Source organism: Tachysurus fulvidraco, chromosome 18, assembly GCF_022655615.1.
Source record: "Tachysurus fulvidraco isolate hzauxx_2018 chromosome 18, HZAU_PFXX_2.0, whole genome shotgun sequence".
NCBI lineage: Eukaryota > Metazoa > Chordata > Actinopteri > Siluriformes > Bagridae > Tachysurus > Tachysurus fulvidraco.
In genome coordinates, this window is record NC_062535.1 from 10,549,398 (window position 1) to 10,576,343 (window position 26,946).

The window sequence follows — 26,946 nt, forward strand, 5'->3', positions numbered from 1 at the left end:
ACGTCTCTGTTCTAAAAAATAAAAAATATTATCAAATAGAATAGGGTCTAAGGGGGGATTAAAAATGTAAACAGAATGCAATAAGATAAAATGAAAATAAAATGAGCTATAAATAAAAATGAAGGTCTCATTCTTAGACCTGTTAAAAAACTAATACTGATAAAGCTTCTATTCTAGATACATTTCAGGTATCTGTTTTTGAGGTGTTTTTTTTGATATTCAGGTCAATTTTTCAAAATTCTTAGCTGAGGAAATGACACACATGCTACAAATGCAGAGTATTCGCCATCATTCCGTGTTTCAAAGATACACTTTGCTAACATCCGTGCGTGTATGACAAGCCATGCATGTGCCCTGCAGTCTCTCCTGTTAATCTGTAGGGCTTACCGTGTAAGATGAAGACCCTGCTCGGATTAGCCTGATGGCCATGCGCCTGAACAGCGATCAATTCTGCACAACAGCGCTTTCAATTAATGATGTACACTAGCACGATGAACTGTTGAGCCAAACACCTTTGATTATTGCACATGAAGGAAAAACTTGTGGCAAGATCATTTAGTTTTAAAGCAAGGGATGTGGGTCGCTCAGTAGGCAGTGAATTTATACTTAGCGCTACCGATCGAGTCCGATCGCTCGTCAATGCAGATTTCTGAAGACGAGACATCTCTGGGTGACTGTGCTTCAAAAGGGTGTCAATGTAATAGCTAATACAGGGGTCAACATCAAAATGTATGGAAGGTGAGACAAGTAAACTGACAAGAGGTGACAAATGATGGCCCTTTTGGCTTGATCTAAAAGTGGAGGGGGATTGGGTTGAGAGGAGGAGAAGCTGGAAGGTTGCTCTTTGACGTAAGGTGCTGACACTCCAATACTGAGTGAGTGCTGAGAGCTTTTCAGCTACAGTGGAAACTCTATTGATCGCAGCGCTGTCTTGTGCTGAGACGCTCTCAAAAAACGCTTTGTCTTCCCTTATTTAGCCAGACCCTTGTGTGTGTGTGTGTGTGTGTGTGTGTGTGTGTGTGTGTGTGTGTGTGTGTGTGTGTGTGTGTGTGTGTGTGTGTGTGTGTGTGTGAGCGTGTAGGAGTGAGAAAGGGAGAAATGGGTGTATTTAGAAGAGTAAGTTATGTGTGGGTGGCATGGCCAGTGTGTGTGTGTGTGTGTGTGTGTGTGTGTGTGTGTGTGTGTGTGTGTGTGTGTGTGTGTGTTATATGTGTGCAGGTTAGCAGGGGAGAATATACAGACAGAAAAGTAGACAGCAAAAGCAGAAAAGAAAGTGTTTGTGTGGGAGTGAGTGGGAAGGAGAAGAGGAGGGGTATCCGACTAAGTGGCGTCTTGAGGCATTGCGTTATCATATTACAAAATGAACTTTAATCACCCATATCATATACGTATTAATGGTAAACAACGAAGGATCCTCAAAGCTGGAATTAACTGAATAAATTAAAACATAATGAAAAATCTTCATCTCCATTCACTTACACAGCAAACGGTGCCAAATCACTAGCACTACAAGGATGCTGGAGATCATCAGGCTCATCGACTCTACTGTGGACTCGCTTGTTTCTTTGTTCGGGTTTTATTCGTAGTATTCGGACTCGCATTCTTAGTGCTGAAAATGTCAGCATGCAAAGATACACCAAGGTTTATAGGGACTCTAGTGGAAACAGTTGAAATCTCAGATTTTCTGGAAAAATATTAACAGAATGCAGAAACGTTTGATAAGAGAACTATGTGATGTCCAACCCATATGAGATGCAGTATGATTACCGCAGTAAAACATTAACTACATGAAATAGTTTTGGAATTCATGTTCAAGCTTTTTCTACAGCTTTTTATATAATCTTCAGTTATCAGTTATACAGTATGTGCTGTTTGATATTTCAGGTATTTTTGACTTTCAGAGCTGGTGCGATGTCGGTGTTTTCCAATATGGCAGCATCAGAGGACGTTTCTTTCTGGTTGATGTTCGTTTTAATACAAAATAATCATTTACCGACACATCTGGATTAGATTTTAGCAATATCTGATGCTTGATCTGCACACACACTGCACACAGTCACACTTTATTCATTAACATACAATTCATTCACCATATTCATATTATCAGTCATTGTATTGTATCTGCATGCTTTATTATGCTTTATTTATTTATTTTATTTTGTCTGTTTATTTTTCTTCTGTTCTTTACAATTAATTACATTATATTTGATTTGATCTTACTTGCAATTTCCATTTGTGGCTATATATAAATGTATGTATGTATATATTTTATTTATATTAATATTTACAATATTAACGGCTCGTACGTCAAGTTTTTTTGTAAGTTTGCCTTTCTATATTGAAAAAAAAACTTTTGATTATAGTTATTTTCACCACTACCATACAACCATGGTAGTACATAAGGAAAAAATCACAACAAGGCATGCAGTTAAAGAACAGAAAAACTTTGGGGATACAGTATTTACCACCTCCGAGTGCAAGCGTATTTCCTCTCACACTACAGACATTTGCTAAAGATTACATTTTTTTTCCATTTATTCTAGAATGACACACTATCTGGTTTCTAGTTATTCTAGTCCTATCAGCTATAAATATTCCTTCCCTCACTTTCGAAAAAACAAAAAAACAGAGCTTGTTGCTGAGAAACTGCAAATTGCAAAGTTCTTCATTCTTAGACATCCTTTCGTGTGTCGGAAAACTTAAAGCATTGTCTCTGATGGTAACCATGTGCAGAGACATGTGAGACCATGTGAGAGATGCCTTCTAAAAAACATTAAATAAAAGTCTTCTCACAGAATTATTTTCATATTAATGATTGTATGTGTTTTATTATTATTATTATTATTAACTCAAATTTTTTTATGCTTTTAGACCTTCTGCTATACGGTACAAGTCCGTTCAAGTCATCTGTTACTATAGAAACGGCAGCAGACTAGAAGAGTACGCTTTGTATAAACGTATGCTTTGTATTATAACCAGCACGACTGGCAAAGCTGCTGTCGTAGACAGCTTCTCACCATCGGGGATGTCAGGAGAGCTGTGATATAATTTGGTTTAATGGAATGACTGAGACGAACTCTAATTTCCTATAATGTGCCATTGTAAATACATAGTGCTATCATAGAGAGCGTCAGGGTTTGATCGTCATAGTTCACAAGAAGTTCACTAGATTTGTGAAAGGAAACGGTGTATGATATTAACTTTTTTTATCAAATATAGATATTTGTTCTGGTTGTCATGCAAACATCTCCAAATAGTCTTCCAAACACTCCAAACGTAACCGATTCTCATTCATTTCCGAGAGCTGTGATGTTTTACTATGCTACTAACCTAGAGAACAAGAACACACACCACCTACATACACATATAACTCAGCCTCTGGGAAATACACACAGACGTTCCCCCATTAAAGCCCGTCTGTGCGCTGTATACACAGCTCAGTGTTCATGCATCACCCTCCGCCTCTGTACCTCTGAAACCCACTTACAGACTTCTACCAAACAAACACACCCACATACACATGATTAAAAATGCCACACTTTTTGGGAGGATTCAGGATGTATCTTATTTGTCTCCTTGTTTGTAATTGTATGTGTCTCAGTTAATCTTTTTTTTTTATACTATGTAGATTTAAAGATAAATGTCAGCTCGGTCTAGACTGGCACATTAAAGAAAAAATGAGTGTTAACACTTATTTTGTTAAGATAGTAGTGAAGCCAGTCATTCTCCAGGGAACAAGCGAACCTTTTAAAACACCAAACTGTTATATAATCAGTTGTAGGAGTTTAGATGTGAAAATAATAACAACTGTAATGCTTTATATTGTAGTGCCTCATTACTGTGTAAGAGCCAGTGTAATTACAATGTACCTCCACATGAATAAAACTTTATGATGCTTTAAATATGGAAATACTGATCATTGCAGAATATTGTATAGCACTGTTTTTCACTTTCACGGCTTTCTACAATCTGTTCGGTTGTGTTACGGTAGGACTAAAACTTGAGAAATTCAGACTGGTCAATGCAAGATGCATTCGCCTTGCATGCAGATGCAGGTCAAGAACTTCAGTTACTGTTAACATTAAATGTATTTTGGTGGCAGATGGGCTGTTTTAAGTATTCCAGATATTCCTGGGAATTTCACACACCACAGTTTACAAAGAATAATGCTGAGAACAAAAAACATCCCGTGCGAGGAGGTTCTGCAGGATGAACTCAGAGGAGGAATCCCAGACTGGTCAGAACTTACAGGTAAGTAACTCAATTAGGCGCTCGTTACAACCGTGGAGAGCAGAAAAGCATCTCAGAATGCACAACACATCAAACCTTGAGGTGGATGAGCAACAACAGCTGAAGCTCAAGAACAAGAATCTGAGGCTTTCATGAGCACAGACAAAAACTGGACAGAAAAGACTAGGCGAAGACTGAGGGCGTGGGAACGTCTAGACGTTCAGCTGGGCATAATTAAGTAAGCAATAAACACAACAAGGAAAATAATCAACAATATAGTGCTGAGATTTCTCAACGGATTATCCCAGAATTGTTTAAAAACCGGCTCCGGAAATGTCTCATGTGTATGTGTGAGTATAGAGTGTAATCAATTTCCAGTGACTATGGTGTTAATTGTACCAATTTCAGAATAATTTACTGCTATTGATTCTAAAATTCCAATAAAGACATTTTAAAATGAGTTTAAACAGTTCTTTTTGATTACAAAAAACATCTAAAATTCTCCTGTGTGTCAAGTCACATCAGGAAAATGCCACCTGCCAATATTCTGTGGCTGTGTGTGTTGCATCTCAGTGGAGCAGTCACTAGCACAGCTGCGCAGATGCTGGTGTGATGTGCTAGGCTGAGCATAAGCATTTACTGCCATGCTTGAGAGGGCGCACACACACACTCACATACACACACGCTGTGAAACTGGCCAATGGGACAAACTGAGATGTATGAGACTAATAAGTCACACATCAACAAACCCATACACACACAGACAACAGACTGTATATATATCTGTCGCCTGTGTGTGTGTGACTGTGTGTGACTGTGTGTGACTCTGTGTGTGTGTGTGTGTGTGTGTGTGTGTGTGTGTGTGTGTGTGTGTGTGTGTGTGTGTGTGTGTGTGTGTGTGTGTGTGTGTGTGTGTGTGTGTGTGTGTGTGTGTGTGTGCGTGTGTGTGTGTGTGTGTGTTTGTGTGTGTGTGTGTGTGTGTGTGTGTGTGTCTACACAGTTATTTAAAACAATTAATTTATTTGGCAGGTCAGGGTTAGTTAATACTAAATGATATCTTCCCTTCTGTACATAACTAAACATGTTCAGAGTTCAGGTAAGGACATGTAGTGAAAATTAAATACAGAAAGTGTGCATATCAGTATTCAGATCTCAGATGTAATTATGGTCTTGAGCAATATTCAGAAGTTGTGCAGGTTGAATAAAACTGAGTTGTAAATAAAAATAAGTTATGTGCGATTCTGACCTTGGACTTGCATTTTTCTATATGATATCGACTCAAGCGAGGAGCAGTACGGAGAATCAAGCTCCAGCGTTGTCCATTTGATGTAACCCCAAAATCTCATGCTTTGAAATGCCACTATTGAATACATCAAACATGACACTAATCATGAATTAATAAAAAAAAGTTCATGAAAAGTTCACAAAAAGGAAACTTAGACATCTTAATATCCTTTGGTCCTAAGCTGCCATCTCCAAACGAATAATGAAAAAGTATTATTAGAGTTTATGGACATATTTTTTACAATACGATACAAACCCCTGCTTGAGAGTACTGTACCTACTACACAGTATGAGAACATTCAATTCAATTCTATTCTATTCTGTTCTATTCAATTTTATTTGTATTGCGCTTTTAACAATGGACATTGCCTCAACGCAGTTTTACGGAACGTAATAAACATGGTACAAAACATTCAAGATTAATATTATACAAAAGTTTTAGATTAATATTAGACTTCTATTTAAATGTCTTTGTGTTTATCCCCAATGAACAAGCCTGAGGTAAATGAGGCGACTGTGTTGAGGAAAAACTCCCTTAGATAGAAGACGAACAAACCTTGAGAGGAACCAGACTCAAAGGAGAACCTCATCCTCATTTGGATAAACTGTTATAAACACGGAGATATTATGATTATTGTACAGTCAGATACAGTCTGACATTCATTTATTGATTAGGAGGTTTTTGTCCTCAAAGACCTCATGTAATTAGCATCTCCTCTTTGAATGCATTTAATATAACAAATATTTCCAGTACATCCAAACCACTTAATTGCCATTACATATTTTGGGTATACTACAGTACATTACACAATATGACACATTCATTTTAATTACAAAATCTGTATGAAAAAAACTGCTGATAAAAGCAGCAACATATAAAGTACCATGTTTACACTGTGCTAAGTCTCCTAAGCGCAACAAACCCAAACCTTTACCTCAGAATATTAACTCATCTTAAATGGCTTGTTTCTGATAGTTTTCTGCTTGCCGTTATGACAATACGTCGGATATTCGTTTTAATCTTACTATATGTTTAATAGTAAGATTTTTCCTCTAATCCTATTTAATAAGCTGAGTTGTGGTAATTGATACAGGACAGAAAATTAGCTATTCGTGCTAGTTACGTCTTTGGTGTATTTACATTGCACATTTCATTACATTTTCACTGCCCTGAAGCTTTTCACTGCTGCTTCATTACACTGTTTTTGTTTTAACCAACAAAGGATAACTAAAACTGGATCAAAGTAACTGAAAATATTCTGTGGAAAAACGAAGGAGTCTGAGGTAATTCTAAGGTATCCACAGGCACAAGCAAGGTTTTGTTCTGAGAGGAACTGAAAGAGAATCTTTCCCCTCCCCTTCTGTCTAAAACCAAATGACAGACATCATCTGCCATCGTTCTATTATCTTTTCTTTGGAATAATGAGGATGCGATTTTGCTTAAATGTATAACTGAATGTTAATAAACACTAATACTAAATACTAATAGTGCACACAAATACAAAAGGTGAATACTAAGACTGTTGTTAGGAATTAAATAGATATGTTAATCATGTTAACAAGTGAAAGATGGATTTAACAAAATAGCTCATTTTAACTTTTGGATCATATGTCACTCACACACTCTGCACACACTCTGCACAGACACAGCACACACTCTGCACACACTCTGCACAGACACAGCACACACTCTGCACACACTCTGCACAGACACAGCACACACTCTGCACACACTCTGCACAGACACAGCACACACTCTGCACAGACACAGCACAGACACAGCACACACTCTGCACACACTGCACAGACACACCACAGACACAGCACAGACACAGTATACACTCTGCACAGACACAGCACAGACACAGCACACACTCTGCACACACTCTGCACAGACACAGCACACACTCTGCACACACTCTGCACACACTCTGCACAGACACAGCACAGACACAGCAGACACTGCACAGACACAGCACAGACACAGCACACACTCTGCACACACTCTGCACAGACACAGCACAGACACAGCACACACTCTGCACAGACACAGCACAGACACAGCACACACTCTGCACAGACACAGCACAAACACAGCACAGACTCTGCATACACTCTGCACAGACACAGCACACACTCTGTACACACTCTGCACAGACACAGTTCACACTGCGCACACACACTGAGCACACTCTGCACAGACACAACACACACTCTGCGCACACTCTGCACATACTCTGCACATATTCTGCACAAACACAGCACACACACTGCGCACTCTGCACATATTCTGCACACACTCTGCACACACTTTGTGCACAGTCTGTGAACACACAGCGCACACTCTGCACACACTCTGCACAGACACAGAACAGACGCAGCACACACTGCACACACTCTGCACAGACACAGCACAGACAGCACAGACACAGCACAGACTCTGCACAGACACAGCACACACTCTGCACACACTCTGCACAGACACAGCACACACTCTGCACACACTCTGCACAGACACAGCACAGACACAGCACACACTGCACACAGCACAGACACAGCACACACTCTGCACACACACTCTGCACAGACACAGCACAGACTCTGCACACACTCTGCACAGACACAGCACACACTCTGTACACACTCTGCACAGACACCGTTCACACTGCACACATGCACTGAGCACACTCTGCACAGACAAGGCACACACTCTGCGCACACTCTGTGCATACTCTGCACATATTCTGCACAAACACAGCACACACTCTGCGCACTCTGCACATACATTATTCTGCACACACTCTGCGCACACTCTGTGCACAGTCTGTGCACACACAGCGCACACTCTGTGCACACACTCTGCGCACACTCTACACACACTATGCACACACTCTGCACACACAGCACACACAGCACACACTCTGCAAACAGTGTGTCCACACACAGCACACACTCTGTGCACACACTCTGCGCACACTCTACACACACTATGCACACACTCTGCACACACAGCACACACACAGCACACACTCTGCACACAGTGTGTCCACACACAGCACACACTCTGCGCACACTCTGCAAACACTATGTACACACTCTGCACACACAGCACAGACACAGCACACACAGTACACACTCTGCACACAGTCTGTGCAAAGGCTGTGCTCACACAGCACACACTCTGTGAACACACTGCGCACACACTGGACACACACCAGACACACTCCGCACACACTCATGTCTGGTTGAACACGACTGCTATGGTAAAAGGACCCCACAGTGAGCGTTAGCTCTAACGACAGGGTGGCCTTCACTAGTGCCTGACTATAATAGCTCAGCCATCACACATTTACACACACACAACAGATAATGCTGCGTTGCTATGGGAGACCAGTCTGAAAGGTATGTTGGATTGAGGGAAGATTCCTTCATATCTATCTGTTTTCAGTGAGAATAAACTGTCTCTAAAGCAATCTGACTTTCGCAGAGTATACAAAAAGATCTATACATGCAGCAGAATCTGATCCGAGATCAACATCCTTACATGTTTTATCGATGCAGCTTCTTGCACAGCTGTCTGAATAACTGTATTAATGCTCTGTTGTGACCGATTCATGGCTCGACTTACATGCTTTGAATTTTCTTTTAGCCGTCCATTCCATTTTGTTTTTGTTTTGCCTTTGCCTTATAAATCTGCCTAATACGTTTTCTATTTGTCAACCTGACAGTAACATGGAAATGTCAGCTGCCAAAAAACTGAACACTACCTTTAGAAATCCAGGAATAGTTTTCAAAAACACACAATCCTGTTTGTTATGGAGTTGATTTAGTGTTAATAAATAAATAATAATAAAAGTTCAGACATAAAAAAAAAATCTTTCTTCTTTAGAAAAACGCACACACAACAGAGTTGCACGTTCTATACTATGTTCAAATGTATTTTGTGTTATAGAGCTGGACGAGATGATACGATATTAATATTGCAATGCAAATTTTAAACAGTACTGTGGTTATAACACTGACTAATACTTCACGTGAAGGTTACGGATGTCTTTTTCCTTACCTTTTCTTATTACTCCTATGAAATCAAACAACAATTTGGAAACATCATTTTGACTGACAATCATTTTTAATGAGAGCTGGTCAGTAGCATCACTATTTAAACAACACTGGTTAGTTAAATTGTGCCATGTAACCGGGAAGTGTGTAGTGACAATCAAGAGGTATTTTCACACCATAACCACAACACACACATACACAGGCATGTACACACATACACACCCTGTCTCTGATTCATGGGGGAGGAGTCATTAGTGCCTTTCCAGAAGCTTCTGTGGACCAATAAACAGCAGCAGTCAAGCAAGACGGATCTGAATTCATCACTGTCTCACACTCTCTCTCATTCTCCCTCCTTCCCTCCCTTTCTTTCTCTCTCTCTCTCTCTCTCTCTCTCTCTCTCTCTCTCTCTCTCTCTCTCTCTCTCTCTCTCTCTCTCTCTCTCTCTCTCTCTCTCTCTCTCTGTCTGTCCTTCTGTCTCACTCTCCCCCACCCCCCATGCTTCATTTTCTCTCTGTCTGTAGTTGCGAGCAGCTCCCTGATGAGTCACCTACCCCTCTGTCATCTGAACACGACCACTGCTGCAGAAAGAGAGAGAGAGAGAGAGAGAGAGAGAGAGAGAGAGAGAGAGAGAGAGAGAGAGAGCATGTGGAGAAATGACAGAAAGCAGATGAGAATGGGAAGAGAGATAGAAACAGAGGTGGCATCTTTTTTTCTGTCACCTCTATAGTGTCCTCACACAACTCTCTCTCTCTCTCTCTCTCTCTCTCTCTCTCTCTCTCTCTCTCTCTCTCTCTCTCTGTCTCTCTTTTCACACATGCCACCCAAAAAAGTCAACATCAAATTTCAAGATGCTCATTTCCATTTTTTCCATTCACCTCTCTCCCTCTCTTTCTCTCTCTCTCTCTCTCTCTCTCTCTCTCTCTCTCTCTCTCTCTCTGACTGACTGTCTGTCTGTTTCTCTCTCTCTCTCTCTCTCTCTCTCTCTCTCTCTCTCTCTCTCTCTCTCCTCTGTTTCTCTCTCTCTCTCTCTCTCTCTCTCTCTCTCTCTTCTGTCTGTATTTCTGTGTGTGTCTCTCTCACGCATGCTCTTTCAGAATCAAATTTCTAAGATCCAGCACGTATCAAATTCGTTGTGTTGCTTTGTGCATAAAGGAACGGAAGGGAGCACAGCAGAGTCATCTAAAATACCGGTGAAACGGAAAGCAAGCTCCTCCAGCAGAGCGGCTAAATTATGGAAATAGATAAATAAATAATCATAAAGCTCCCTGTATTATTTTCACACTACTGTGACTAATCAGTGGTGTGTGTGTGTGTGTGTGGGTGTGTATTTGTGTGTTGATGATTCTTGGAAGTGAAGCTGGTGAGTAACACGCACAGTGCAAAGGCAATATATACATACATTATACACACACACACACACACACACACACACACACACACACACACACACACAAACATATATAATACACATGCATACATACACTAGTCTCCCAAAAATCCCCATACATTTTAATTATTTAATTAAACACTTTTTACAAAAATGTTTCCATAATGTTCCATTCTTAGATAGATAGATAGATAGATAGATAGATAGATAGATAGATAGATAGATAGATAGATAGATAGATAGATAGATAGATAGATAGATAGATAGATAGATAGATAGATAGAGATCATCATTCATCATGAGTGACAGAGACGACTCCATGTGTGTTTGCAAAGAAATTGTGATACGTAGACAATGTTTTATAAATAAAGTCAAATGTCCCCGATGTAAAGAGACTTTTGAGACACACTACACAAATTTTTTTTAGATAAATTCAATCATTTGCTCTGTCAGAGCACTTAAAGCTTATAAAGAGCTTCTACAACCACACTTTTAATGACTATTTAGTGTACTCTTCAACTATAGCGAACTTCATACTTCAGGCAATAGCGAGTAGCTTAGCAACAAGGTAACTGTCTAGCATGATAGCATTATATCTCTCATAATTAGTATTCTCAGTGTTATATATTTAACCTAAGTATTGTGTCTGTATACTAACTGATCTAATCCCTATAATGCTATAAACTAATGTAAAAGTAGCAAAGAGGCACTTTTACACGGTGTGAGCGGCCATATTGATTTGGCGTCACTATAAACGGGGAAGTTGATGTGTTTGAAATTTCACGTTTTCTTTTTACTCCTTGGTGTAGACAAGGAACCACAAATTCATCTCTTTATCTCTATCGCAGCATTAGAAACGAGAGAAATGAGACGAAGCCACTGAGGATATCGACACGTTCCTTGGCTGTATCGATTAATTATTAAGACAGAATTGCATCAACAACACTTCCATAGGTTCAGCCATATTTTGAACATTAAACACATAATGCTACAGTAATATTTTACTCTCTGAACGTGATGTTGATCCTCTCTAACCGGCTGGTGTATGTGATATCTTCTCATAAACATGTTGAATACAACAGTAAAAAAAAAAAAAGCAATGGACTGGTGTAGATGTGGTGTCTTTCAACTCAGCTACAAAACGTTCAAATCAAAACTCTCTGCATGATGTCTGCAAGAAACACAGAGCATCCGGCTCATACTGTCCAGACTAACATTCCCTACTTCCAAATGGACAATGACAGGAAGTGCTGCAGACATGGACCACAGTGGCCTGATGGCACCAAATGTCTTGTTCCTCTAACAGGCCTCGATTTAAAGCCACACATCCGTGTTAATAAATATTTTTAACCAAAACCAGTACTGACCCCTATCTACAACACCTGCCTGGCTGTACCTGTCTGGTAGAAGGATCCAAGTCCCCAAGAGCAATGGATGAATAAGGGGATGGAAGCTGCATCTCCCACATGCCCGATAACTCTCATCAGCCTGAGAGATTCTTTCCCGAAGACACGGTGAAATTGGATTCCTGTCACCCGAGGCATGAAGCACCAGCAGCAAAGTGCAGCAGGTAAAAAAAATGGAGGAGCAGAGTGACGGCCAAACGGCAAGAGCCGGTGAAGCAATGGTGCAGAATTCTCTGGTCAGGCAACATTGGTGCTAAAATGATGTGGTGGTGTATTTTGGACTAATTTAACCCTTTATGTGTTTCACCACTTGATATCTTGGTACTTAGCAACCTCACACAAACCAAGTGGATCTACAAGCAGCCAAGAAATACAAACATTTAAATAGATTTAGTCTATGTATAACAATAAAATGAATGATATTTTTGGTAATATTTGATATATCGGTAAAAAATATGGCTCCAGATGACCACGTACACATATTGTTTTAGGAATCAAATTAGCAAACACATACTAAGTTGCATATTCTGAATGAAGCGATAATTTACAATAATTTGTATTGGTAGAGGAGAAATACAATGTAAGTAAGGGGTATAACTGAAAAAAAGGCCAAAGGGCCTCAGCGCAAATTAAGTTACAGCTCACTAGTGACCAGAGGTATTCATTTTAAGGGTATACACTATCTATCCAGCCAGCCACAAACCTAATGAAATCACCTCTATGCTCCGAAGGATTCAGGGCTAAACTAAGTGAAACTTAAACCTAAACTGTCTAGGCTCCTGTTCTGAGGCTATTAAAGAACATTGTCTTTTAAAACAGAGGACATGTCAAATCAAATCACGGCTTTGCTCATCAGGGGATTCGGAAAAAAAAAGTAATGAAACAAAACATTTTTTGCTTATTAATATATTCAAATATAGAGAGCGGTCGGATTAAATCTAATCTATCTCAGGGCATATTCCCAATCCCTAAGTCAAAGTAAACCGACATATTCACCAAATTACGGCATCTATATGAAAATTTAATTTGTTGCTAGTAATATGTTAATATTTTGGACATATAAGGTGACACGTAATTGTCCATAAAGGTTGAAAGCCTTTGCTGTTTATGCGCTTCTCTAATTCTCCGTATACTGTGCATTTATATTAATTTCATATTTGGTGTGGATTTCGAGTCGTTCATAACAGTGAAGTGAAAACCTTTTAAGTAAAAGAATTAAAATAAAATAAATAAATAATATTAAAATCTCCGGAATCTACATTCGTAGCATATGTGCTATTACCATACCAAGAATTACCATGAATTTTCTCTGCACTGTGTGAAAAATTAAAATCTGGTTTCCTGTAAAAAAAAAAAATCGTTATAAAATGAAAGTGATGAGAAACTTCAGAAATACGTTTAAATAATCATATAATATGCACTTAAAAATACAACATTAAACTCCAGCCATAAATCAAAATAGAAAACGTCATTTAATTTCCTAGAATCATTTAATTTGTTGTTGTGGTATCCATTCTGAAGTCCTTCTTTAAAATCTTCCAGTTTCAGCTGAGGATATACAGTGTGTAAGTATAGTGTACTGCATATAAAATATCTCATATTTAGCTGACTTACACAGAATGTGCCACTGGTTACAAACCGTGCCACGCATCACTCAGGCTAACACGACGGCTGTGTTCTTCGGTAAGTAAACACAGCTCTGAAGGTCGGTTACCAGGTGATTGATGGCTGAGGTTGAGCAAAAGATTGCAGGTTTAAATTAACCTAGGAGACGCTATTGTCAAAGTGAAATTAATTACACATGCTGTCTTCGAGAGGAAACGTCCTCTCTCTTCTGGAGTGCGTCCGCTCTATACATTAATTGTCTGATTATTATGAAGTGAGCAGAAGAATTTGTTGCTGTAATGAAGTAGCTGCTGAAGAACAGCCTAGATCTGAGAGCCTAAAGAGTCTGGGAAAGGAGGAGTGAAGGAGGAGAAGAGCTCAGGGTAAGGGAGGTGTAGAGGAAGGGAGGGGGAGTGTGAGCATCAATGATGATTACACACCAGACGCAGAAGCATGCAACCAGCAATGCCATGGCAACAACACTCTACTTCTTCACCAATCCAGGCAGGTGATCCACTTAGAAGATAAGTGATCTCTCCGTTTCACTTGTGCTGTGGTTCGGTGTTACTCTCGCACCTTGGATCGCTCTCCTTTTTACGTTTGTTTCTATGTTTCCTCGTCTCTCTTTTTCTATCTACTTCAAAACGATTCTTTCTATCCCACGTCTTTGTGTCTCTCTCTTCCCCTCCCCCTTCTTCGCCTCTCTCTTTCTTCATCTGTAATAGCAACCCATTCGTTGCATCAAATGAAATCACTGTTGCTGTCAGTGCTGAGATTCACGCTGAGGCCATTAGTCTTGCACCACACCAAGTTGTGTGTACACAACCGTCACAGGTGCTTGGAAACAAGGTCCAAGATGGCAGCCATGTGAGCCATATATGCAGAAGCCAAGATGGCAGCAAGACCTTCTGAGAATGCAACACCGTCTCCAAGTCTCTGTCGTCGTTGGTGCTTAATGAACCAATTTCTACCTGGGAAACAGGTGTGTTCCCATCGAAGCCAATGTGTGACATGTGGTAGGTGATAGAAATCAAAATCCACAGGATTCTTGAGAGCCTGAGTTGGGCTCTGTTGCTCTAACTGCAGTGACTGGAGCCAAATCGGCTCCAGGTGGAGTAACAATAACTTGAACCAAGATAGCACCCAGTTTAGCATGTCTGGCTTGAAGTAATGAGCCTCTGGTCTTAATGAGAACGACTCAGACAGTCTGGATAAGGTCTGTTTTTGATGAAATTGGATCCGAACACATACTACAGTTTCTGGGACAGATGGGGAAGAAATTAAGAAGAGTTACAGGAAAAAAAAGAAGATAAATACAAAAAGCACAACCACCTGGAAGAGAGATAAGCCAAAGCCAAATATACTTGTCACATGACTACTCTGCATTATTCAAGCTGTTCCGCCTTTAGCCACTCGGCTGAGACCAGGTTTGATTTCCTTTAAACAATACTCGACTAACAATAAACAAAACATATTCAAGGCTGTTAGCAGATCTCATGTGCTAATTACTGAAGTCAGGTTTCTGCTTTGTCCGAAGGTCTTCTGAGAACTAAAACAAATGTCTAAAATCGACTTCCGGGTTTTGGTTATCTTTAGACTGTTCATCAAATACCACGTTTAGATTGACTCAGAATGACTCATCTGTGGAAGATAATATAAAATCCTTCTATTTCTATAGTTTCGGGCAAGACACTTTAAAGTGGTAGTTAGCCAAGCTTAAAATGACTCAAAAGAATAGGATCTGTAAACACTGTCTGCTTAGGAAATAGCAATGCACTCACTTTCAAGAGAAAAGTCCCAAACTACTACTCAGATTTTAAGTACAGAGAAAAGAGACACTGAGGATACAAGAGCCTCGTACACTGACAATGCAAATGACCAACCGTGTTTTTTCCCTGACTGTCTCAAATGAAACCCATTAATAATTAACATAGCAGAGTTAACATTTGTCCAAGCCAATGGCTCTATAATGCTTCAAAAAGCTTTAAGATTTATTTTCCCATTGCAAACAATGCAAATATACATATATTGCCAGTAAATGTTCACCATTATATATAAATATAAATATAAAAATGTCCAAGTATAAAAATAAACTATCATCATTGAGGGCCTGTTGAGGAGCTGTGGTAACCGCTTGGTAACCGTTATTACACGTACAACTCTTTTATAGATGACACACACGAAATGAAGTGTTAAAACTCAATACTATTGTGTGTGCTTCGCTTTAGCTCATCATTCATTTGTCTTCAACAGCTCCTTTATTCTGTGGATCCATAACCCAGGAACATGATACAAGGCTGGAAGGGCACCTGTCTATTGCATGGACACAAATTCACACAATCATTAAGAGTGTAGCCAGTCTGCTAGTCAGTTGTTATTTGGACGTTATGAGGAAACAGGGAACCAAGAGGGAACCCGTGAAACTGACAGCCGTACAGAATGGAACCCGGGCTGCAGATCTAGCTGAGGAACCTGGAGCTGTGATCATCAAGGCCTTACCATATCTTGAACTAATTGTGTCTTAAGGCTCTCACAGCCCCATGATCTGTCCTTTCTCTGCTCCTGTTTCTATATATTTCCTTCAATCTTCCTTCAGGAGGACAGATTGTCAAAGACAAATACTGATTCTAGACCTGGTAGCACTCGCGTCTATCTTAATATCAATTATTGGTACACAGCACTCATTGCTTCATCCCACCTCCTCTTCATATAGTTTCTATAAAAAATGCTTAGCCATAAGCCGTGGCAAATTTTTAACCACTTTGAGCAGAAATCCATGGCGATTAGGAGGCCAATCGATGTCCTGAGTCTGCAGCTCAGCAGTGCTGCTAAGACCATCAATGATCAACGCAGGGAAGAAGTAGGCGAATGAACGGAACGATGGAATGAGAAAGAGACAGACAAAGAATAAACGAAAGGTAGCATGATTCCGTGAGTGATGGAGTTCTGGTGAAATCAGTGGTTAGAGAATGTGAGAGGTAACGTCCTAAATCATTGACAGAGTTTGGAGAAAGCTGTGATTTGCAGGAGGCCACAGGAAGGAGTACCATGTGCCAGAGAAAGAGAGAAAAATCCAGACTAGCCAAACATCTGCTGCAGAGACAAGTAAGAGGTAAGGGGAGAAGAAAGATTAAGAGGTGCAGCATAGAGGTTCCTCCATCTCCTACTGCCTGGGTGTGAGTGACACGCTGTGGCTGAGGCTTCAAAGCCAAAGCAAATTACACCCCCAGTTTTTGCTCAGATCACACACGATGTCAGGCTGATCACAGCAAAATGCGTTCAAGTCCCAGGCAGTTGTCGCACAGTACAACCAATCGTGCTTAAGCTGATTTTAAAGGAAGAGAGCGTTGAACCAATACGAGTTTTTGTTTTATCCGACAGACAGATGCCCCGAGTTAACAGACTTGTATCACATGTTGCTGTGTGTTTCAAAATGTTTTCATTTCATTCCATTTAGATGGATTTCATGTCATTCGTTTCGACTTTCTTTTCCAGGCTTTGTTTTTAAAGGTCAGTGAAGAACACATGGATGCTGAGATGGAAACTACCACACAGATGGGTCACGAGTGCCAGCATGTTAATCTTACATTCTGACATTTTGTTTTCTTTGGAACACACGATGTATATTTGTCTGTCACGCACACGCTCGGTTCAAATAAGAGACCGTGTGCTGAAGCAAGTCCGTGACTATGACAGAAACGTATGAATTAAACTTGGTACAAATGTGCAAATCTGTTCCTAATTGTTGAGCTTTTTGGCTTTCAGGAATTAAAAGTCCATCTGATGTCCTTTTTTTCTTGAATTGTTGTTTACACTGTGTACATGACACTGTGATGCAGCTGTGCCTGAATTTATGTCTCCACCGTGCCATCACAGCTACACTGACGACACCCATCAGCCTTACTAGACATATAGTCCTGAGCTCGTCTCATCAAGTGTTTCCGACTGTCTTTCTCCCTCTCTCTCTCCCTCTCTCTCTCTCTCTCTCTGTCTTTCTCCCTCCCTCCTGTCATGCCATGAATACAAATGTCCTTTAAAAACCCAAGACATCATCGTTCCCCCTTCCCCCCCTCTCTAGCCCTCCCTCTCTCCATTCATTCATCCATCCATCCATCCATCCCTCCATCCCTCCCTCCTTCGTGGTGTGATGGGCACCTTTAACTGAATGTACAATCATCTCGGCACACAGGAAAACACACAACACCTCTCCTATTCAAAAACTTATTAGCCCAGAGAGGTCGCAGGATTAATTCAGAAACCCGCATACCAGCATAGAAGGAGGGTTTTTTTTTTAATGGAGAGAAATAGACACTCTCTCACTCTTTTTTCGCTCACCTCCTTCATTATATTGGCGATTGAATATCTCTGCCTACCGACCAAGATCTGCCTATGCCTCCACAAGATAATGAAACAATTATGACTGTGCGCTGGCGTATCCTGGTATTAACTAAACTGTCATCTAACTAAATGCGTTTTATGTTTGCTGTGGGTTATTAAGCATCGCTGTAACATGGCCATAATTTATGCATTGGATATTTGACAAGTGTGAAGAATAAACGCATTTATTTTCTCTGGAGCCCACTCCATGGAAGAAGATTCCTCCTTTTTGAGGATCAAATCCCTCGCTTCCTCCTTCCTGCTCCTTTTAGCAGCAGATCTCTGGGGCGTCTCGTCCTCCATTATTTACTTCTGTCTCGCTCTGTCTCTAATTTTGTTCTGTTTGTCTCAAACTGTGATTAGAAGGAGGAGTAGGGGGAGTGTGTCATGAGGCTACTGAAGCCTTGTTAGCCGCCTGTATTGGGTCACACCACTGGAATCCAGGCTAATCACGGACGGATTTCATGCGAGGGCGGTACAGTACGCGGCATATAGTGCGTCATGCACATTTGCTTAAAAATTTTTTAGATTTAAAAAATAAAGTGCTGCTGTTAGACATCATATACATCCCATCCCTTATTAGCTCTGTCTATTTCACTGTTTGTGCACTAAAGGTACACAGAATATTGTGTATTAAGAGAATATGGTGTAAAGTCCATGGTTAAAGACTGCAATAATATGCAATACACAATCATTTCTAAATGGTGCTGCATGCTAACACAGCTGTCTACTTTTCAATGTTATTACAACGATGTGGAACACACGCAGCTAATGTTTACTCATATGCAGTGTATGATTAAGGCTTATTTCTAACCAAAATTATTTTATTTATTGAACCACATGAATGCCAGAGAAGTCCCTTTTATCTCATGTTGCTAGAAGTGGCATTTGGGATTGGCAGCATTTTTGGCCCAGGGCTGTCTCTCATTCAGCTGGTCTTAGCATCTTTTGCTAAGAGTTTCTGCCAAACTCTAGACAGACCACAACTTGTCCCTTTAGTAAACAAGTAAACAAGTAAGCACTCACGTTAGACCTTAGTAAACAAACACCAACGTTACAAAGCAAAGGGTTTGGCTAATGCATCAGTATATATGAGCTTTTTAAAAAGCTTATTGCTTTAATTGAAGATTCAGTCCCATGTAGGCAGAGATCACATCTAATTCACCATCACCAAATTTCCTACGCTTGAAGCTGAAACATCTTTTGGTTCTGACACAAGTCCAAAGGTTAAGGACATGGGACACCTCCGAATTCCATTAAGGAGACTCGACTCTTTTAACGACACGCAGGAGTTCGTTTTTTAAAAGCTTTTGGAAAATTCACAGCTAGAATCGTTTCTTTTTTCGTTCACCGATAACAAATCTTAAAACTTTTTTTTAAAGCACATTAAAAGATAATGCCTTGTGTGTCATAAGACTTTATTTATTCTTTATTTATTTATTTATTTATAAATTCATTTCTTTTATCGACGCTGACTTCAGAATTTAGCAGACGTTTGCTGAAGCCGAATCACATTCAGTCCTGAGCACCTACATACCTACATAGAACGATGTTCGAGGTTCATATTATTATTATTATTATTATTATTTCTACAGTGTGTGAAACCCTGGGTGCCACAGGTGAGCGGATATTTTATTTATAGCTGCTGGAAAGGGATCAAATTTCTCCAAGTGCTACAAAAAGCATAAAGATTTTTTTTAATCGGTAATGCAAGCTTTAAAGATAATATAGATGTCACTTTATGCTTCTATTGTAACCTGAGTAGAGCCGGTTAGTCATACGGTTGACCGCATGCGTTAGAATGACGAGTCCTGTCCACACACAACATATGTTTGGCTAAATGTATTTATTATTTCATGAAAAAAGGATTCATGACACAAAGAGCTAAAGGGCAAATCTCAGGACAGTAATGATGCACAATTCATAGAAACATTTAGAATACACCTTGTCTCTTGACTTCTGTGTAATATTTCTTCGTTTTAATAGTTGATTTAAGAAACTTTAGAAATTTACTTCTCAGTTGTTACGTCTTTGGGTTCTCTCACATCAGATAGAGGTACGTGTAGCAGACTGACTGTATATCTGGGTGTCGTAGCTCTAATGACAGGCTACGGATGACGAGATGATGGGTGAACCTTTCAGACAGTCATGACGAGTGTGTGTGTGTGTGTATGTGTGTGTGTGTGTGTGTGTGTGTGTGTGTGTGTGTGTGTGTGTTTGAGGGAGAGAGAGAGAGAGAGAGAGAGAGAGAGAGGGGGAACCACTGCAGGTTTTCAGAACAGCTGGTGGAGTGAAAGCAAACTGCAACCGCCATGCTGCTTATAGACAGAAAGCCCCCCAGGCAGAATAGAACTACCCCCACCCCAAAACACACACACACACACACACACACACACACACACACAGACTGCCACAATCACTGCAGTTCACCTGCTGCCGAGAGCGACAATTCTGCCACACAGGAGGAGAAAGAAGCAACACCACATCCACACGCTGTGTCTGTATCTTTAAATTATCATCCACCATACATGTAAACACACACACACACACACACACACACACACACACACACACACACACACACACACACACACACACACACACACACACACACACACACACACACACACTAGCAGTACTCCTGATGTGGGTGAGAAAGGAGATAGGTGTACTGTTGGCATAGTGAGTGAATAGAATATCCAATGGCACATTCCAAACTATCTCTCTTTCCATCACACACACACACACACACACACACACACACACACACACACACACACACACACACACACACACACACACACACACACACACACACACACACACACACATGCATTCTAATGAACTAAGAATAACATCTCCATAGCTGGTTTGTAATAGTAGGTAAACACACACACACACACACACACACACACACACACACACACACGCACGCACGCATGCACACACACTTTAACTTGAGTCGCCCTTAAAGTCTACCTCTCCTCAACCCTCCACCCCCTAAAGAAAAAAAAAGAGGAAGAAAAGAAAAAAGAGGGAGCTGGCATTGAAGAAAAAGACACAGCCTACTCACCCTCTCTCTCACTCTCTCTCTCTTTCTGTCTCTTTTTCAGTCTGCTGCGAGACTGCAGCTTCTCCTCCTCTTTCTCTCGCTTCGCTCCCTTTCTTTTCGGGCCCCCTCTCACACGCAGAGCCGACACAAAAACGTGAACGGGACCGTTCGGGTTTTCATCGTTTGTCTCCTCAGCTATTTCTCCCCGAGCTTTTGTCCCCCTCCCCTTTGTCCACGGCGGCCCGGAGGAGAAGAAGAAGTAGTAGAATAAGTATAAGGAAAAAAAGTGCACACACACACATCCACACAAAGGGCTTCTCTTCCCTGCAATCCTCGGTCCCCTTCAGCATCTAGACGCTAGGACAACATCAAAGCAACTTGGGGGGAACACTTGAGGGGCCTATTGTCTCCGGTCTGAGCTGTTTTTCTTGCCGCCGTCCCCCCTGTCATTTTGCCTTCACTTGGTACAGTCCAGGCATTCACGCCAAGTAGCTTTCACACATGCAGGGGGAGGCTTGTCTCAGGCAATTGCTGACAAGCTACAAACAAGGCGGCCACCCCCCTTCTTCTTCCCAACACACACACACACACTCTCTCTCTCTCTCTCTCTCTCTCTCTCTCTCTCGCCCTCTCTCTCTCTCATTCTGTCTCTCTCGCGCTCTCTCACTATTTCTCATGGACATATGTACCCACACCACACACACATATGCACACACACACTCCTTTTTCAGAGTGCATGAAGACACCCGTTCAAACCGCCATTCAGATCTCACTTGCTTTCTCTGTGTGAAATCCTTCAAGTCTGATGTGTTAACACACACACACACACACACACACACACACACACACACACACACACACACACACACAACACACACACACACACTTCTTCTGGGACTTGGGGTCACCACCGCTCTCACTTTCTCCTTGCTCTTCTCCCTCTCTCACAGTTTCTCAGAGGGGGAGAGAAAAAAACCCAGAAGACGAGGGGGGCGGGAGGAAAAGTGAGAACAAGAGGGGGTTGGGTGGGACGATATCCATCCTCTCATCTGGGTTTTCCAGCTCAAGCCTGGAGAAATAGAGAGGGAAAGAGAAAAAAGTGGGGGTGGACTGGGGGCTACAAAAGAGGGAGAGAGAGAGAGAGAGAGAGAGAGAGAGAGAGAGAGAGAGAGAGAGAGAGAGAGAGAGAGAGAGAGAAGGGGGAAGGTGTGGATTTAGGAACAATGGGCCACAGACCCTGATAAGAGAGATGAAAGTGGAATGTCTGGACTAAATTTGAAGTTCTGACCCGTTCAAATGTGAAGTGTTGATTTAACCTCGACACAATCGTCTGTGTAAGGATGTGATATCTGATCTATCCAATCTATGTGATATCTGATCTATCCAATCTATGTGATATCTGATCTATCCAATCTATGTGATATCTGATCTATCCAATCTATGTGATATCTGATCTATCCAATCTATGTGATATCTGATCTATCCAATCTATGTGATATCTGATCTATCCAATCTATGTGATATCTGATCTATCCAATCTATGTGATATCTGATCTATCCAATCTAGAGCATTTTGAAAATGCCAATTCACTTCCCTTTTGTTAAACAGGTTGCAAATTAAGAAGCATGAAAACTGACAGATACATTAAAAAGCCTTAAGAGTTAAAGAGTGAGAAAGAGAAGAAGGAACAAAGTCTGCCAGCTGGGAGGTGTGGGCAGATGTGTGAAAGTCAGATGAGGCAGCAAACAGATGTTGCACACAGATTTTTACCTCACCACAAAATAGCTTCTGCTAATGTTATTGCCTTGAAATAGGTCAAAGGTCAACCCGAAGCGTCCGATTAACCCGAGAGGAATTACAGAGCTGAATTGTCGAGGGTCGTCGATGGAGATATTCAAAATTAGTCAAAATGTTCATGAGGGATCGTAAGGGTTGCCAGATAAAATTAACAAGGGATTTAGACCGGAGTCAGGAACTACTAGGACTGCTAATGTCATGTGACTTATAAAACTAAAAATGCTGAGACTTTCAAATAACACTGATTGTCTAAGGAATCCTCACCTTCAGTGAAAACCATGTGGTGGAAAAATAAACATGCCATATGTGTCACTTCTACACAAAGAATTACTGTTAATAAAAAGACAACATGGACAAAAAAATGCTGAACTGAATGCTAACTCTCCTAATGCTAATTCTGAAAACATGCTTCTATACCTTTTAACTGCTCGTGTCGCGTTCGGCTCAAACGGAAGTAACCGTAATTTTCACCTTCACACCTCCGGGTGTGGAATTTTAGGAGCTGATTTCTCAGACCAGTGTTAATGAATGAAATGCAACTGAAAAAAGTCTAAAGATTACAGAGACAGTAGCTTATCTTTAAACACTGAGCTAAAACCAACAAACCTTATTCTTACTTATAAAGCAAAATTTATTCAAGAACCAAAAGCAGGAAGATTTCCCATGACTCCAAATGAACTGACTCACTTCTGTCATTAACCAGATTAAAGTTTATTCCAAAGATTATATGACATTAGTATTATTATGTCCACTCACTGGGTCTGAAATCATCCTTTTCATCATGAAATCAGCGCCTGCGATATAAGACTATTAAATCCACTTAAATTAATTAGTTCATTAGTGTATTACATGGTAACAAACGTGTTGTGTGCATGGTGTCATATGACGGTCTGTCCATCCAGGGTGTATTCGCCGCCTCGTTCCCAGCGTTCCCGAAGCCACCGTGACCCTGTGAGGGACAAAGTGATCTCTGAAGAATGAATGTTTGATACTGATGAGATTTTCAAACAAATCCCGTACCTCAATGTTGAATCATAAAAACCGATAATTAATTTTCTCACCCTGTTAAAACATAAATGAAGAATTTCAATCAAGCTAAGACGTTAAGACGAGCTTTAAGCAAGATTAAGTGAAAAACTCTCCTCTAAATTGATAAAAGAGTGCATTTCATGACCTCGACATGAAGAAATCGATAGCTTCCGATGGCCATATTGCGATAATGTGAAGGTAAGAAGAGCCCCTGTGAGGAAAGAGTTAACATTTCAGCACTTGAAATGTGGGAGAGAAAGACGAGGAGGAGGAGCAGCTGGAGGAGGAGAAGGAGAAGAAGGAGGAGGAAGAGGAGGAGGAACAGGGCGGGGCCAGAGCACAAGGCCTCTCCATTGAGAATTGGTAGCAGTGTGATGCCTGAGATTAATGAGGTAAAGGCTTTAGCTCAATTCAAGCTTTCGAGTAATGACAGAGTGGAAGAGAGTGATCTGTGAACAGAGAGTTTCTCAAATGGAATAGGTGAAATAATACACAAATATACTAATACACTGAATATTACAGTGTGTCGTGAGTCTCGACGCAGAGAAGTGTCGACATCCTTCGAGAGAAAACACACACAGATGTCATTTTGCACTTTCGGGCCTCTGTAATTCATTTTTGGTGTCACAAACAACAAGGTGTTTAACATGATGAATTTGTGACACAGCCTGTGGTAGGAGGAGTTCTGTAAACACTCCTCTCACTCCTAGACTGAGCTATTTAAAGACACCAGCGAAGCTTCATTTAACGAAGCCTGCAATTTCAGCTCTCTCAGCCTCCCTCAGTAGCCGACTAATCTACCAATCAATAGTGTGTGTTTGTGTGTGTGTGTGTGTGTGTGTGTGTGTGTGTGTGTGTGTTAGGATTTCTTTTCAGTCAATAACAGATGCAACCAGACGGTAGTCTAATCAACAGAGCTCAGTTGGTGTCCTGTTTGGGAGAAAATTTAAGGCTGTATTCATCACACAGTTGAAGTGGCACAAATCTGTTTCTTCTGAGATCAGGGTGTGATGAACTGTGTGAACACAAATCCTCTTCTCAAGCAATTTTTGACTGTTTGGATTAGGAAGTTTAGATATGAATTTAAGTCTCAGATATAAATTTGGTTATTAAGTCTGAATTCCAAACCCACCCACATGCACACACAACACACACACGACAAACAGCATTTTTTCCCAATCTGGTTTATTCATCTGCGCTTTTAAATCCGATTAAAGTCAGAGTTTTGAGTGTACACACACAGTTTATGTCATTTCTCTGCTGCAAAGCCAACAACCTTTTTTTCTCATTCACTAGTAAACTAGTTGTGTAACAATTTTAACAACCAACATATCGTCAACAGTCAAATAAGTTAAATAAATAAAATCCTAGTTAAATTACTTCAGTTCCACATGATTATGCTGAGAAACATGAACACAATTTGCTTTTGTAAATCCAACACGAATCTGAGCATTTACTTTCAATTTACTTTCAAACATCACGTTCACACATGAGCTGAGAATCAAACCACTAAAATGCAGGAGTTATTCTATGCATGCATGAGTTCTCACTTACTCATTTTCTACCGCTTATCCAAACTTCTCGGGTCACGGGGAGCCTGTGCCTATCTCAGGTGTCATCGGGCATCAAGGCAGGATACACCCTGGACGGAGTGCTAACCCATCGCAGGGCACACACACACACTCTCATTCACTCACACACTACGGACAATTTTTCCAGAGATGCCAATCAACCTACCATGCATGTCTTTGGACCGGGGGAGGAAACCGGAGTACCCGGAGGAAACCCCCGAGGCACGGGGAGAACATGCAAACACCACACACACAAGGCGAAGGCAGGAATTGAACCCAGACCCTGGAGGTGTGAGGCAAACGTGCTAACCACTAAGCTACCGCATGCATGAGTTAGTTGCCTAAATTTAACACTGTAGATATAACACCCCAAATCAGTCTGAACAAAAAAAAAACAACTGATTCGTTCAGATGTAATTTGCAATTCCGACACTTTTTACTTAAAGATTTTATTTTTTTAACTAAGTTAATTTAAAAAGATAAATCAGACCTTCAGAATATACCTCTCCAGATGTGAGGTATAATGTATATATTATTTAATTAATGTAATTAATTTTTATTAATTTCATTAATTTAATTTTTTTCCCCCTTACATGTCATTCTGCATGCAAACTATAAACAAATCCATGCCAACAGCATGTTTTATGGCTGCTGGCTTAAATATACAGCTACAAATATCTGCAAAAACAACAAAATCTGTGCACTGTCAGTGTCCAAGCTGTCTAATATCACTCATAGTCCTTGTAGTCAGCTTTGAAATCAGGTCAAGCTAATGATGGTAGTGGTGTTGGGCCATGGTAGAGAAATTGCACAAGTCTTCTTTACTTGTTTTTTGACATGGGTTAGGTTCAATGATAGATTCAAGAGTCTCTGTAGTCATATATTAGCTTTTTTTGATAATAGCGGCATTACATCATGAGGCTGGAAGGCCTGAGAGGCTCTCACAGGTCATCTTTTTAAAGTGGCTTCTCCCAGTTTAGCTAAGTTAAAGAGGGAAGAGTAGGAGCTAGTGTATCCTGAATGAGTGGCCTAAACAGTGATGTGATGTTTTATCATTTTGCTGCCACCTTTTCTACACAGAGCAGGATTAAAGTCTATCCAAGGAAGGATCGGTGTCTGTTGTCTTGTATAAATAACAGACACATAAG

At 40.6% G+C, this 26,946-nt stretch overlaps 1 protein-coding gene across 1 annotated transcript in view; it reads right to left on the bottom strand.

The window, feature by feature from the left end:
* bcl9 (BCL9 transcription coactivator) overlaps window positions 1–21,851 on the bottom strand; it is a 93,949-nt gene extending 72,098 nt beyond the window's left edge. The window contains exon 1 of the mRNA XM_027156611.2: window positions 21,422–21,851. The gene's annotated coding sequence lies outside the window, so the exon portion shown is untranslated. The remainder of the gene's footprint in view (window positions 1–21,421) is intronic.
* Window positions 21,852–26,946: the final 5,095 nt, after the last annotated feature.